This window comes from Amblyomma americanum, chromosome 9 (assembly GCF_052857255.1).
Source record: "Amblyomma americanum isolate KBUSLIRL-KWMA chromosome 9, ASM5285725v1, whole genome shotgun sequence".
Taxonomy (NCBI): Eukaryota; Metazoa; Arthropoda; class Arachnida; order Ixodida; family Ixodidae; genus Amblyomma; species Amblyomma americanum.
This window is the reverse complement of record NC_135505.1, coordinates 109,660,365-109,666,414: the sequence shown is the minus strand read 5'-3', so window position 1 is coordinate 109,666,414 and position 6,050 is coordinate 109,660,365. Positions and strand designations below refer to the sequence as shown.

Sequence of the window (6,050 nt, the reverse complement as noted above, 5' to 3'; positions counted from 1 at the left end):
GATCCATTCATTAACGCCGGCTACCTAAATGTGGTGCTATCGCAGCATGAAAAATCGGGGTCCGCAGGAAAGAGGTGCGTCTACCTCAGCGGGGAAGTGCGTCAGTCTTGTAATCATGGCCCCAAAAGAGTAAAAGATGAACTTGTGGTGCATTTTGACAAGAAATCAGCGAAAGGCAAGACGAACACTGCAACAATATACGGCCACAAACGCAGCTTTAAAGGCAACTCGACGAACTCGGCAATTCCTGTCTTTGCGCATTAGGCGTTCATCATTTATGACGTCCATGAGTTTATGGGCTGGAGTGTAGATATGTGCTTTCTCTGCCTCGCGAGAGTAACGTCAATGCTATTAGGTCGATGCTGGCTCTCAGATGGAAGCATGCATTTCTACTCATATGTTTGCGAATTCTGCTACACGGCTTTGCTACGACTCGGAGGAGCGAGGAGTAAAAAAATGATGTTTTATTGAAGAGACACTAGAAGACCGGCGCAACTGCCGAAGGTCCATCTTTCGGCTGCACTTAGGCTCGCATTGTGCTGGACCGAGAGTGCAAGCTACAACTGGCCCCACTAAATCGGAGGTTTATACCTGAAAGCATATTAAACGCATATGACTGGCCCCCAGTTTTACTCTACATAGATAGTCGGGCTAATGCAGTTACCTAAGTGGCATACGCTAGATTACCACCGGCCGTTCTCACTAGTGCTAGGTGTTTTGATTATAATCAATTATGAAACGCCTATTTCAACGTCATATCGTTCCTAATAATACAGTTTGGCTCCAGATGCGCTTGCAGCAGCCGTAGCTTCTACTGGAGTGCTAACGCATTATTAAACTCATTTTAAATATTGGAAAAAGGAATGACGGAAACGAGAGATACAGAAAGTTTGTGATGGTGGTTGTCATATAATTTTGACGCAGATGGCTGCTGCTGAGAGAACGATGACGCAGATGACATATTTGAAAGGAGGCGTCGCTCTATTTAATAGGCCAAGATCCTCTGCCAAGCTAAATGTTTAAGACAACTACACACGTACAGTAGTCGCATTGTGTGGCCAACCGTGTTTGCGTTAGTGTCGGCTACATCGTTCCATAGTATAATTATCGCTCTTTGTTTCCCGGAAAATCCCAGTTTTCCTCTATTCTTGCACCCCTAGCAGATTTCTTAAGGATCTGGTTCAGGACATATTGCACCCTTAAGTTTGGTTTAAAAAGGTTTTGTCGACCAGTCAGCAAAGCTGAACGCTCCGTAATTTATCTACCTGCGGTCTTCTATTTGCTCGCTTTTACAAAGGTATATTCGGTTATTTCTTGATCACTTTATGCTTTTATAATTTTTTGAGCCATGGCAGGGTGTAACCTAAAATGCTAAAAGAGTCACGCCCGAATATTCAACCGAAATGAAGACCGTCGAGGCATAACAGAAGTATTTTTTTGAAGTCTTACTGGCATCATTTGTATGAAGCGCTACTCCCTCAACGGCGTCCTGCTCAAAAGCGGTTGTGCGTGTCGAATCGCTCATGTGTTGAGTAATTGCGGTGTGTACAAAGGCAGGCCAGCCCAGCGGAGACATGTTAGTGCTATACATGACAGCGTGCATCGGAATCTGCCTAGGTGGAGTAGATTTGTACTGCGGAAGCAATTACGCATTGCAGAGGAAAGCTCTACAGCTGCAACAGAAACTTCGTAGTTGAAGTAAAATTCGTCCCGGTGGTTCGGGGTTCGACCCTGAGACCATCGCCTCAACGGGGCAGTCGCTGTACCAACCGAGCTGACCGGGACGGCTAGCATATGGTAGGGCGAGAGCGAATTGATCAACCAGAAGTGTGAACGGTGTTGGTCTAGTGTTTAGGGGGATCTCCCAAGGTGAAGGTTTGTAATAAGGAAGCAATTAGTGATTTGTAGGCTGTGCAGGCTGTACAGCTTTCCTTATGGCAGCGCTTGGGTGGATGCCGATGAGTGGATACTGGAAGGAAAGACAGGAAATGTTTGTAAGAAAGGAGGCAGAAACATATATGGTGGTGGTGGCAGTGGTGCTATTTATGTGTGGGCGAGATATTCCTGTTGGTGACATAATCTAATATCTAATTTGGGAAAGACTTGCTTTGTGCAAACTGCCATCTCTAGACTGTTCATGAAAATAATGTGCAAGAAATGAAGAATTCTTTATCCCGTCCTAAAATTACGGCTAATAATAAATACCTTTTCCTGTAAAAAATTTTAAGGAAACGAATAAATCTTCTACTTTAATAACCCTATTTATATCGGAATCGGAGGTCGAATAATAGCCCCTTTTTTTCTCTGCTTTCGGCAAAAAAAATAGAATAAAAAATTCGGCAAAGACAATTAAGAGTGCTTGCGTGTGGGAATGCGTAAGCATACGGAAGCGCTCTGCACTGACTCCACTGTTAGAGCCGTTTCCGGTGCCGCGATGTATGACACCACTCACACGCACGTATGACACCACCCGGAACGCTGTATGGCGAACGGTTGCTTGGCAATTCATAAGTGGTGCAAAGCACGATTGCTGCGGGGTCGTACACGGGCCATCCGAAAAAATTCATTGAACCTTTAAAGGTTACACTTTAAAGTTGCAGTTTCCTCTGTGCGTAATCCTGAAGCCTCGCATTCAAGCTCGCGCAAATTATAAAGGCCCTGAAGCAGCCGTTTCTCCTCACCATGCCTAATGTGAGACCTCATGGAGCTCATGTCAGTAGCTACGCCACGAATTTCTCGCTTAAACATCTCTTAAGCTGCGAATAATGGGATTCATGGTTAAACCAGATTCCAAAGCTGTCCTCACACGCTGCATGGAGTCTTCCTAGTTCAGCAAGCCATCCATAGAAAACGAAGAAGAGAGCTGTCGGGCTTTGCCGGCTCGTCTCTGCCACTCTTTGTGAAGCATTTCTTATCGGCGCTGAACATTTCTGTTCAGATAAGCTGCACTGCTACATCCTCGTATGATTCCTGCGGTGGGTGCGGCTCCGCTGCTGCCGCACCCTGGCTCAACACCTTATTGTTCACCTGGCATTCCGTCAGGCCTAACTCAGCAGGCCATACCTGGTGTGCAAGCCCTACTTGCTGCCTCAAGCCTGCTGTCTTGCAACCACTCTTCTGCTACAGCTGCATCAGGACCAGGATTTCCTGATCCTCATGGACAACGAACTCCTGATGCTTACAACTCAAGCCGTGATCTGCCACTACCTTCAGGTCAGGACGATTTTCCTGATTCGTCTGGTTCTTCTACTATCATCTACATGGACACTACTGCGAGGTCCGGAGAAGGGTCTGAGAGATTTATTCATGTGCCTTCAAAGCGCCGTCGCCGCTCAAAGCGGTCACTTATGAGTGCAGATACTCCGCATGTACCTCAAACTCCTAAGCACAACCTTACGGATGTCATCAAGCCACTAGATTCCGGGTACCGCATTACCTGCATTAATCCACTATCATTGAGACAAGGTTTAGAATCTGTGGCTCCAGACGGCGTTCTTCAAGTTCGTCCCAACGAGCGCCTAAACCTTCTGGCAGCTGACGCCCGTACAGCGCACGCAACTGAACGCCTGTTGCAAATAACAAGCATAGCTGGAGTTGCAGTTCAAGCCTACGAGCCTCGACCCAGCAACTGCGGCGTGGGTGTCATTAAGGGTGTCCCCTGGATCTCTTTCAATCAGATATCTAGTCAGCGCTGCTACAGAGAGCTCTGATTAAATCTGTCCGCCGACTTGGAAACTCAGAAAATATTCGCACTGTATTTGCGACAGAATCTTCTCCGCATTACGTGATTCTCGGATATACAAGGTACCGTGTGTACGAGTACATTCAAACACCACGGCTATGTACCAGATGTCAACGCTTCGGCCATGTGGCTAGCACTTGCCGACTTGCCTTGCGCTGCTCTCGTTGCGGTGGCAGCCATGACCGCAATGAATGTGCAAGTGATAACCCCCTTTGTCCAAACTGAGGCAAGCAGCATGAGGCGACGTTTTTCCGCTGCACTGCCTACCAAAAGGAGAAAATTATCTACAGGTACAAGAACTTAAATAACACAGACTATAATCAGCAAAAACTGCTCTAATTGAGCAAAACCAAATCCGGGGAAGTCGCCGCAGAAAAAATTCACCGCCGAGGAAGAAAGCTCCTCAATCGCCGGACAAAGACAAAGCCAGTCACCTGAGCATTGAGGACGTGGTTGAATTTCCTCCTCTTCCACCGCACCAAAATGTTGATCCACCTCCTGTGGCGAGTACAAAAGTGAACACCCCACGGCAGCCGCAGTATGGAACCTGGAACCACCCACGTGAAGGATCTATTCGCCAAAACTCCGATAGTACCAGTTCCCTACTGTGCTCGCTTGTTGCGGCTGTCCGTGCTTTCCTTACACCACACTCCTCGCCGGTGGGGAAGGCGATCCTAATGATCCTTGAATTCATTGCACCTCTTCTTGCACAATGGCGGTAGCACTCAATAGACCAGCTACTCTCTCTAGCGCGCAAATCATCCGCAACAAAGCCACCATCTTCCAATGGAATGCCTGCAGCCTTCATCCACGATTATCTGATTTCCGACAATTTGTTTCGAAGCCCCGTTTTCCGGTCATTGCCACCTCAGAATCCCGTCTGCGTACTACTATCCATCTTTCAGGATATACCGTTCTGAACTCGATGACAGTTGCTGACATCAGCAGAGTTCTTTTAGCGGTTCGGAAAGACGTCACCTCCGTTCCACAACCCATATCTGCCGACGCACGGAATGAATATGTCGCGGCCACCGTCAAGATCATGAACCTGTCCTTCACAGGGATCGTCGGGTACATACCGCCCCGTGTCAACTTTGACATCGACCCCCTTCAGGCTATCGTACGCAGTACCCCTGCGCCGCACATCAACGAACATCATCCTGCTTGGGAAGGCATCAGATCAACAGCCAGAGGACGACAGTTATTTGATTTCAAACAGTCCAACAATTTCACTTTCCTCAGCAACGGCCAGGCAACCTTTTATCTAGGTACAAGATTCAGTGCCCTTGACATTTCGATGATTTCTAATCACCTGTCGTCTTCAACAACCTGGAGTGTTGACAAAAAATCTCATGGCAGCGATCATCTTCCTACGTATATAGAGGCTGGTGGTGCTTCCTTAAGTACACAGCGGCGTGTAGCACGCTACACGAATTGGGAACTTTTCGCTGACACAGTTGAAAAAGTGGACCTCTCAAACCTCAATTACGAGATTCATCGATACTGTAGCACGTGCTAAAACGTCCAGCACTAAGGTTACAACGCTATCAAAAGTGCACTCAACTGCACATGCTGAGCGACTACGATCAATTCGCCGCCGAGCAGAGAGACGAGCATGCAGAACAAATTATAGAGAAGACATCAGAGTTGCTAGGCGCGCACAGACACATGTTCAACGTCATTTCCACAAGCTGGCAAGACGGGAATGGCGATCCTTTTGTGCAAAGCTTGATCCCAGAAAGCCTCTTTCTAAGATATGGAGCATTGTACGCAGCCTCAGTAGTCAGCCCGCCCCACAAAATCCTTTTGACTGCGTAGCTGTAAATGCGAATATTTCTCGTCTCGATGCGGCGGAGGCTTTCTGTTCTGAGATCATTGCTCGATTAATGGCCATATCGGTGCCATTGCCTCTCCAAAGATTTACCCCTTCACCTAATACTGCCCTCTTTGATGATCCGTTCACCACGGAAGAACTTATTGCGGCTTTGGCAGCTACCAATAAAAAATTGTGCCCAGGACCGGACGGTGTAAGCTACACTGCCCTTTCTCATCTGAGAAATAAGGCCAAGGTTCAGCTGCTCGCAGTTTATAACACCTCCTTGGAGACCGGCCGCATTGAAACGTGTTAGAAGTGTGCGCATGTGATACCTATCCTCAAGCCTGGAAAACCATCAATTGACCTAAACGCTTACCGCCCCATTGCGCTTCTAAGCTGCTTACATTCACAGCGCAAATACAAACACGGATTTGAGGGGAGACACCACAAAGCGCCGTGGTCGGAAAACTAATGGAGAAAATGGTACACTCC

The 6,050-nt window shown here is 47.6% G+C and overlaps 1 pseudogene; it reads left to right on the top strand.

The window, feature by feature from the left end:
• Positions 1-3,347: 3,347 nt before the first annotated feature.
• LOC144103585 (uncharacterized) lies at positions 3,348-4,081 on the top strand (annotated as a pseudogene).
• Positions 4,082-6,050: the final 1,969 nt, after the last annotated feature.